Source organism: Rhodnius prolixus, unplaced genomic scaffold (assembly GCF_049639745.1).
Source record: "Rhodnius prolixus isolate KJV_2025 unplaced genomic scaffold, Rpr scaffold_4, whole genome shotgun sequence".
Lineage (NCBI taxonomy): Eukaryota > Metazoa > Arthropoda > Insecta > Hemiptera > Reduviidae > Rhodnius > Rhodnius prolixus.
In genome coordinates this window covers 47,258,535-47,268,521 of record NW_027411614.1, presented here as the reverse complement: position 1 = coordinate 47,268,521, position 9,987 = coordinate 47,258,535, and the positions used below count along the sequence as shown (strand labels likewise).

The window sequence follows — 9,987 nt, the reverse complement described above, 5'->3', positions numbered from 1 at the left end:
TTATCTATGCCCGTGCTGAGAAACAGAAAGCTCATGCACAAAGAACACATCAACAACACGATGTACTATTTACATAAATATATAAAACTATTATTGGCTGCAATAAAAAAAAATTACAATATATAATAAACTTTTATTACAACATTTGTAAACATATTTTATACAAGATTTGCGGCAGACTATATAATAAAGAACCGTATATAATGTACGAGACTGAGGTAAAGAAATTAATAAATTTATCTTTGCATAAATTAGATAGTGATAAGCTGCCGTTGAGAGAACAAGTGTTAATAAGGCAATTGTTGAGAAAAACTGGTAATAATAATATTGGAAACGGAAACAGTGGTGCCAACAACAACATTGAGAACTATGCAAGCAACAGGAATAGTTACCAAAGAAGGATTAGTGATAAATTGTTGTTATGTGGATTAAATATTGTGAACAATCCAAAGCCAAGGGAGAAAGGTGATGATGACATCATCAGTCGGCGAAACATGGTAAGTATGAACACAGAGATTAGTGACGTAACAGCTAGTAATAGAGCAGCGGCGAAAGAAGAAGAACTGAAAATGGAGGAAAGGTTGAAAACAATGAATGAGATTGCAGAAAAAATGAATGTGGAAAACAGCAAAGTGAAGCATATAATTGAACAGCTGTCCAAGAAGTTGATGCTGAAAGACCGGAAATTGAGAAAGCGTAGACTTAGTGTGCATACTTTGCCCACCGCAACAACAACGCCAGTTCCGTTCAAAATACCAAGAGCTGATTAACCAAGGATGGTTTCTGTAAAAAATCTGACGTAACCTTGCTGCAAAAAATTGATGTGACATTTCAATCAAGTACACGCAAATTTCAAGTTTGTTGTAAGTCATACTTGCGAATATATCGATGTTTTTGGAAAAATAAATAAAAGAAAAGCCTGTTTTATTCTATTGCTTTTCAGCTTAATAACATTAAACCAGAAAAGAAAATTTATTGAGCCTTGATTCATTACCCGCGGCTCCCCAAATTCTACATCTGATCCCCTCTACCCCCCCCCCAAAGCTGTAGCTGTGTCACGGACACGGCCGTCTGTTGTACGTGAATACGTTTACGAGGGTCGTTTGAAAAGTCCGTGCAAAAATAAAAACTACTTAATTTTTTGGGGTAAACCTTTTTTATTTTTCAACATAGTCTCCTTTTAGGCTTATACACTTCGTCCAACGCTGCTCTAGTTTGTTGATCCCTTCCGAATAATAGGATTTGTCCAAGTCTGAAAAATAGCCATTCGTTTCTGCAATCACCTCCTCGTTTGAATAAAATCTTTTTCCCGCCAGCCATTTCTTCATATTGGGGAACAAATAGTAGTCCGAGGGAGCCAAGTCTGGAGAATAGGGGGGAGTGAAACTCGTACGTAACGGGTTATATTTTTTTTTTTATATAAAATATTTTTATTTATGTATTTAGGATGAAATCAAATTTGTCATTATTTATCGACGTTGATGAAATTAAACCCATTGAGTCGCAATTTAGAACCCAACAGTGGTGCGATACAGTCCGTTGTCGATGTAGAAGCGATTTCATCATCCACATGCATAATTTCAACTGCCCCAGCTGCAGATGTACTGACACCGTCGTCGTTGATCCGCTCGGCCGCATTCATTCTTTTACGTTCCCGTTCACAGCTTGACTCGGTCACATGATGTTTTATTATTACCATTCGATTGTTCTTGAGGAGCCCTTTCCAACCGTATACGATCTCTGTATTTGGTTTTTTGGCCTTTCGACGCGTATAGGCCGACATTATATATTTTTGATAATATTTTTTTATTCTAACACCTTATTATATTCACTATCACTATTTTACACTAATGTTTTATATACAATCAATAGATTGTGACGACAGCTGAAGAATCAAAGGCTTCATTAGTATCACTTAATTAGGGATGTACAAAATATGATATCGATGACATGAATTCAGGTTGTTTCAACAATAACTATAATCGATACGCTTCTCTTACTTTAGAAAATATAGAAAAAATAAATAAATCCGTTTATTTGACAATTTTCCACAGTAGTAAAGGTGGGCCGCCTATTTTCTTCCAGCATTTCTTATGTCCACTTGTTTTCACACTAGATCTTCCACGGTAGATTATTCGGGTTATCTTATCCTACGATCTCTGTATTTGGTTTTGGCTTTTCGACGCGTATAGGCCGACATTATATATTTTTGATAATATTTTTTTATTCTAACACCTTATTATATTCACTGTTACTAATTTACACTAATGTTTTATATACAATCGATAGATTGTGACGACAGCTGACGATTAAAACTTAAACGGACATCATAGCTTCTCCGAGTCAAAAGTTATACTAATTGCAAATCTCGATACGCAGCAAAATGATCTCAAAATAGCGACGCTTCCCCCTCCACAGCGCGCGATGCGTCACAGTCTTCGCTTATCGTAATGAATTCTTTGATCCTTTAGCTATCCAGTGGTCTAATTTAATTTTGGATGTAGACGATAGATTCGAAACTATAATGCCAAACTGTATCCCCCGATTTTGTTATCATTAAGTTTTTTTGGATTGCCTCCATATGATAGCAAATTTAAAGACGTATTCACGTCAAAAAAGGTTTTCACTTTAAATCTGTGGTTATAATTGGGTTAAACTGCAATAAAGAAAAAGCCACCCGTGATAGGTTCAATTCAATATGGTTGTAATTTTAATAAAAATTCAACTATAAGCCTGTAAAGTACGATATTATGTTAGTCTGGATTCAATCAAAATTCAGTATATTCAGCCACTGTTTCTAGATTAATAATAACATTTATTAAATCATCAGGGGCAGTTTTAGATTTATGCATAATGTATGAAATAAACGGCAGAGAATTTAGTACGCGAAACACATACTCGTATATAGCCAGCAAGCAGCAATAGAAGAATCCGCACTAATTTCCACACGTTTCAATGTGCCTGATTGAATCCGTTAATGCTACCGGAACAGAATCTGATTGCTGGATATTTCCTCATTATGATGGTTCATAATTTTCCAGAATTTATCATTTATTTAATAGATTAGCATAAATTTATGGCTTCCTAATAAACAATTAATTTTATTTATCAGGCCGAGTGGATTAATCGTAAGATTAATTTAAATTACATTATAAGTAAATTGAAATATTTCTAATTATTTATTTATTTATTTAAAGATCAATTTTTCTATTATTGGTCTTTTAGATCCGCTTTAGGAGAGCAATGCAAGAGCCGGGTCCAAGAATGAGGTTTGAATTCCTTCTCCCCGTTAGGTTGATGTTTACTTTTTTTATTGGATCACTGAGAGCTGATGGAGCCAAAGAAGCTTATTTGTACCATTCCGTTGAAAGGTAGCCTTAATCTTCCCCTCTACAGCCAATTTTAGGACATGTTCTCCTGTGACCTCAACATGCCCAAGGATCTTCTCATACTACAAGCATATAGCATTTGCTAGAAAACCATTTTTTTCACTTCCGGGCACAGTCTTTACAGGGAACTCTAATACTTACTGTTAATTTTTTTACTACTTTTTATGTTCCGGTAGGAAATCTCTCTTCATTTTTTTTTCTCATCGTGCTAATTGGATGCTGTGTAAATCGAGATTTTGCAGTAAGTGAAAGTCAAGTGAGGTTTCTTCTTTGACTCCAGCCCAAACACGAAACTGAAGATTTTTGAAGAATAGCCCTTTAATGTGAAAAGTAGTAAAATAGGCTAGTCGCCTCCGTCCACGACACCTAATTGGTAGTTGGACGTTAAGCCCCGCCTGAAAAAATAGGCGATTACTTTACTTTACTAAGCTTTAAAGCTTAGGAAAAAAAGGATAAAATTGAATTCTTCAGCAATACTTAACTTGCAGGAGCAAGAACAAATCTAATGAACAAAAGAACTTGATTATTTTAAATTGAAAGACCTTCTAAGTTCTCTTCTTTTCACTTCACTCTTTAACAAAGATGATGGAAAGATAGATAAATGCATTTAGACAATTGCTAGTTACTAATTCATCAATTCAGGTAGTGCATTTTTAAAAATGCAAGAGCTTTTCGCTGACTTTGCATTGATTTAGTAGTAGAGTGTATGATAATGCAGTGATGGAAAGAAATGTAGATTAAAGTTCAGTGAAAAGAAAGAAAAACAAAGAAGAAGAAGAAGCGAAGAGTGGAAATGTCGATTATCAATTTAAATGATTTTTCCTTCGTTGGGCAGAGGAAGTGAGGAGAATAAATCTCGACGAGCGGAGGATGTATCTGCATTCTTGAAGGCAGAGCTTTTACTGTTATTGGTATTGCTTTTTAAAGTTCCTCAATTCGTTCCAATATTTTCTTACTTAGGTATATCGATTTTAGTGTAATGAGCTTTCACCGCTTTGGACAGTCTCCTAATAAGACCGAAACAGATTTTGGTTTTCCAAAATGCACTCCTTCGTCCTAGCTCTTTCATTTTCACTTAAGAGCGTATGCATAACGTTTTCGTTATTAACTTGATTTGGACTTAAATTTTTTGGATAGGCCCTTAGTATAGGGGTCGGCACCTATTCTAAGTAGAGAGCCATTTTCTCCTTAAATAATTTTAATAAATCTTACCAAGAGCCGCAAGGATGATAGTGTAAACAACTCTGTAGATCATTTGTATTCACAAATTATTATTTTATGATATTCAATAACATTTAAATGTTTTATATATTTATTTTCACATATTGCAAAGTAAATAAACAAATAAATAATAACTAAACTTGTGTTTGAATGAAAATGGCGGCAGTCCTATATATTACGAACTGTATTTTAATATAATTCTATTCAATTTCAAACCTATCACATTTAAAATTATTTTGGAAAAAATATCTTTACTTTAATAAATGAGATTTTCATTTGTTTCAATAAAATTGAAATATAAAATTTATTTTGGGCAGGCTGAAGAGCCACAAAATTTGGATAAAAGAGCCGCGGGTTGCCGACCCCTGCCTTAGTAGGTTCTTAGGAAGAACTTTATAATAAAAGAGATTTAGTCCCATCGCTGAAAACTGCAGATTGCATACTTATTGCAAATACTGCATATTGATGTATATTCTGTAAATTGAACAATATTAATTCAAGATATTATTTTAAAAATTACTGTTAAAAGTAGAAGTTAATTTAGATTAAAACTGTCCGGTAGGACAGTTGTATAAGGGTTGATCGTCAAAAACTGCACGAAAAAGCGTAACGTTGAAAAACACCCAACTTTGACAATTTTTTTCTCTTTTTCTACAAAAGATAAAATTCCCAAATTTTCTTTAAAATAAAGGGCAAACCATCCTTTATAGCTGTAATTTTTTTGCAACAACCCAGATCTAATATGTTTCGAGAAAAAAGTTGCCAAAAATGAGCAAAAACGGCTTTTTCAAAAAATGTTCTTGTTCTTCTTGTTCTTCGTTCTTGTTACCTTTTTTGTAAACAACGTAGCGCCTAAACGCGTGAACCTATTTTCATGAATGAGGTGTCATTCGATTCGGAATTTTATGTAGATGTGCCTTTTGGGGGTCCCGACGCTGTACATCGAATGGGAGAGGAGTTAGCCCCCTTTATGTAAGGCCCCCTCTAAAATTATTATTACTAATTACTCTGTAAATCTCCTTAACAAAAACTTACAGTTTTAAAAGTTAAGTATAAGGGTTGATTAAACGCTAAAAGGTACACAAAGGCGTTTCGTCAACCCTTATACTTAACATTTTAAACTGTAAGTTTTTGTTAATAGACAGTATGTTTGTCTGGCTGTTATATTGTACACTGGATAGAAGTTATTTGATGATTTAATAAACAGATCTGATGAACTAACAAAATTACAATAAACTATTAGGAATAAAGTAAATATTAACAGTTTACTGCTGTTTAATATTCTGTTTGTATAATTTATTTACTGAGATAACATTAGTTTGCTAGCTATGATCAATTGTTTAGAAAGTTGCGTAACAGTACGTATCGATAGTTTGAAATATTCTTGAATTAATTCGATTGCATGAAATCATCTGGAAGTGCTAAACTGTTCTTTAAAACACTAAAGTTCTTTATAATTTTCATTTTTCACTTTAAACAATTTTAGTTTTCTTAACTATTAAACTGACTGCGCGAATAGTGGGCCATTATTTGCCACTATTTCATAATTTGATTTCCCGTTAGTGAGAGGCAATTTCGTGGTCTCGTTCAAAAAGATGATGAGGTTGGTGAACCCGTTCTAAATAGATGAAAGCTCTTCTATATGCGTGCAAAAAATCAAGTATCTTTCTAATCTTTCTTTTTTTTGGAGGACGTTACTCTTTTTCCATTGACCAACCTAGGAGGTTGGTGAACCTGCTCCAGATAAATGAAAGCTTTTCTATATGCGTGCAATAGATCAAGTTTCTTTTGAATCTTTCTTCTTTTTGGAGGATGGATAGATCCAGTAGGCCCTACGAAATCCATTGTTTCCGCTTGTTTGGATTATTCAAATGAATCATATTTTGTCTACATGTTTAACGAAACTCTAACAAAAATCACTCTGGTTTTAATGATGCCTTTTAAGTCTGTTTCCGGTTGTTGAGACATAACTTGGAACGTTGAACTGATTTAAGAAGAATGAAAAATAAAACTTAGTGAATCACGTCCGTAAGCTCTCAATAATTCTTTAAACAAAGCAACATCTAGCATATTTTCTATGCAGAAGCCCTTGGGTGATGAAGATCGAAGATGTCTTCAGGTAATGGAAACTTTGGGGTAGTGTAATCTTTAGGTTGGAACTCTTCGGTGCTGAGGTTGTTGCACTAAGAAGAAGATATTGTTCCATGGGCTTCCTTGAGCTGTAAGCAATGCCCAATTACTCTTGGTTAGCCAGAGAAGTAGAACGGTTGAATGAGTAGCACTTTTTCTTGAGTTTCTTTCTGATTTTGGTGCAAGTATGCATCTAAAAATAGTAGACGCCCTGTGGACCAAAGTTCGTACCTACCCCATGGCGCTACGGCTCTGCAAGGAGCTGGGCCTCCTCTGCTATTTTTTTTGACATTCGGCTTTGTCATAGGCGTACCTCCGCCATCTTCTAATACCCACTTCCTCCACACCATCCAACCATCTCATATGAGGTCTCTCCCTCTGCTACGGCTTCCTCCTGGCTTTCCCTCCATAAGTCTCCTTGGAATCCTATTTTGTGGCACATTCTTTCGACATGTCCAAGCCACCTTAACTGGTACTTTCTTACAAAAGATACCAGATCTGGTACCAAAGTTCTTATGACCTTTCAACCTTAATGTTTCAAACCTGAAGATTCAAAATAGAGCAGTAACCGTCGTAAAGGCGTTTGAGGTGTCAAATCTTTTATTAAATAATAATAATACAAAAAATAAACGGACTTAGAGACACCAAAAACAAAAAAAAATGTGAATGATGTCATGCGTCTTCTTCTTGAATAAATGAAGAACAATCTTTTAAAGTGAAATCAATTGTTGAGAAAAAAAGATTAAAATAAAAAAGAGAAGAAGACTCAAAATAAAAGAGGATAAATTTGCGAATTCCAAAGGCGATGAAGATAAATGAAAAAATAAAAGTAAAGGAGATGCGGAGAAGAATAAGAAAAATCGAGAAAATAAGTGAAAAAGGCCCTTTTCTTTCTTTGGTTCTCCTCAGATTTCACTAATGGTACTTTATAAATCAAGTATTAATGTTTGGGTCCATTAGTTTGATGGGAACAGCCTCGTTGGGGGTACGTATATTCTGCAAGACAGGGAACGGATAGAAATCATTCCCAGTCTATGGTGCTTGACACGCAGCATGCAAAAATCATTTTTTGTAATCTACCTTAAGCTAATCCATTATGTGATTGGTCCAGGTTTGATGTTCTGCAGAATACTTACATATATGCAGATTTGACCAATCTCCTCATAATGTTTGATTGGTTACATATGAAGGGAAGTTTTTTCCATTGAATTTTGTGTTACCCAATCATATTATGTATTTTATTAGTAAAAGCCATGATAGATTTTTACATTCTAATTGGTAGATGGACGTTAAGCCCCGTCTGAAAAAAAAATAGGCGATTACTTTACTTTATTTTTACAATGTAACGTTTACCATTTTGGGGTGCTTATTTCTTTCTTAACTATTGGGCTGAAGCTGTGGTCCATCTTTAGACAACTGACTAACTAGCTTCTAGATTTTGGCGACTTTCATTCTTGGTCAATGGGTTTTTTAGTAGCATAGAAACTGCTTGGGAGATCCCGTAGAGCAGGGCTGGTCGTCTGTCCTTCACACTTCCAAAAGACATCTTTTCTCTTCTTCCTCTTTCTCTCCTACGGCGAGGTATTCTGTGCACTGCTGCTACCCCCGCTGATGCCAGGTGAATAAACTGTGCAGCATCCCCCAGGTGATGAAACAAATATTCTGACTCCTTAAAAGAGGGTTATCTTCTTTAACTGGAGATAGTAGCAACTACCCTGGGTTCCCAGGAAGTCCCGCTTGTAGAGCGATATAAATCATTTCCTGGGGCCACCTCACAAATCAGATTTTCTGAGGATGGCTCCCACAAAAAACAAAGGGAACCAGGCTTTTTTTTAAAGGAAATTTTTGTCCAAGTAAGCCTCAGAGATGCTAGTGTGAGAATGCCCTGAAGCCTAAACATTCAGAAGAACGGCAGGCTGTTTGCAAATCCTCTAAAATTTATGTAGAATCATCGTTAAAAATAATTAACGACAAAAAATGAGCACGTTTTCCATAATATGAATACCATTGCTTTAATTTAGTTATAATAATGAAATATTTGTAACTTATTTAATTTAATTAAGTTATATACTGGCGTAATAATTAATTTAGGAAGTTAAAGTGAGATAAGAGGAACCCATTATCTTTTAGTGTCGGCCCACATTGCGCCTAATGTACTCTTTCTTTCAGCACATTTTGATATAATTTAGCCACGCCTACTGTTCGTCCATTTTTGTTCCTTATTATTACATTCCAAATAAAATTTATATCGTATAATTTACATAATTGTGAGAATGAATTTAATTTATTACTCTTAACTGTAATTCAAATAGCTCAGTTGGCCTCATTTTCCACTAGTAAATATAATTATATATTTGGAGGGGAAAGTTAATTAAAAATTGAACTGAGTAGTATTATTTTATTTTAATTTACATCTAGAAGAATACAGTTTTGTACAGTGTAGGTGGAGTGACTTACATTTTATTTATATTACATCTTAAAAGTAAAGTAATTGCTTATTTTTTCAGGCCGTCTTTACGTCCAACTACCAATTAGGTGTCATGGACGGAGGCGACTAACAAACATACTTTACTGTAAATTTCTTTTATTAACCATTAAATACAATCCAAGGCTTAGACTAGTACCACAATACATCTTAGCTTTGCGGGTCTAGCCTATAACCGCCAAACATACTTTACTGTAAATTTCTTTTATTAACCATTAAATACAATCCAAGGGCTAGACTAGTACCGCAATACATCTTAGCTTTGCGGGTCTAGCATCTAATTATTATTATCATTATTATTATTATTATTATTATTATTATTATTATTATTATTATTATTACTAATTAATATTTTTAATTTATATTTTTTATTTTTAATAATTTAAGGCGCTTTTTTCAGTGAACTGTGGTTATTATTATTTTTAAATAGATTTATGAAACTTGGTACCCATTACGCGTACGTAATTCGGGTTCGTTAATTCTGGTTAGATACATGTGTTCACAAAACCTTCTGGTGTGCCTGAATGTAGCGTTTTATTTTGTTTTTTTTTGGTGCAAGGTTTAGCACCACGTTTAATTAATATTGTACTTATATTGATTACAAATAATAAGTTGGACTTCTTTTTTTGACCATTACTTTGTCTGTGTGAATGATTGATTTTATTTGGAAATTACCTTTTAAAAATAATTACTTTTCTTTTGTTTCAGGTAAGAAAATATATGGCAAGCTTACCAGTACATAGTCGTGAGTATTTCTTTTTT

At 34.1% G+C, this 9,987-nt stretch overlaps 1 protein-coding gene across 6 annotated transcripts in view; it reads left to right on the top strand.

Annotated features, from left to right (window-relative positions):
- Positions 1-9,987, top strand: part of CadN (neural cadherin) — a 1,042,724-nt gene that overhangs the window by 631,139 nt on the left and 401,598 nt on the right. The window lies entirely within an intron of this gene.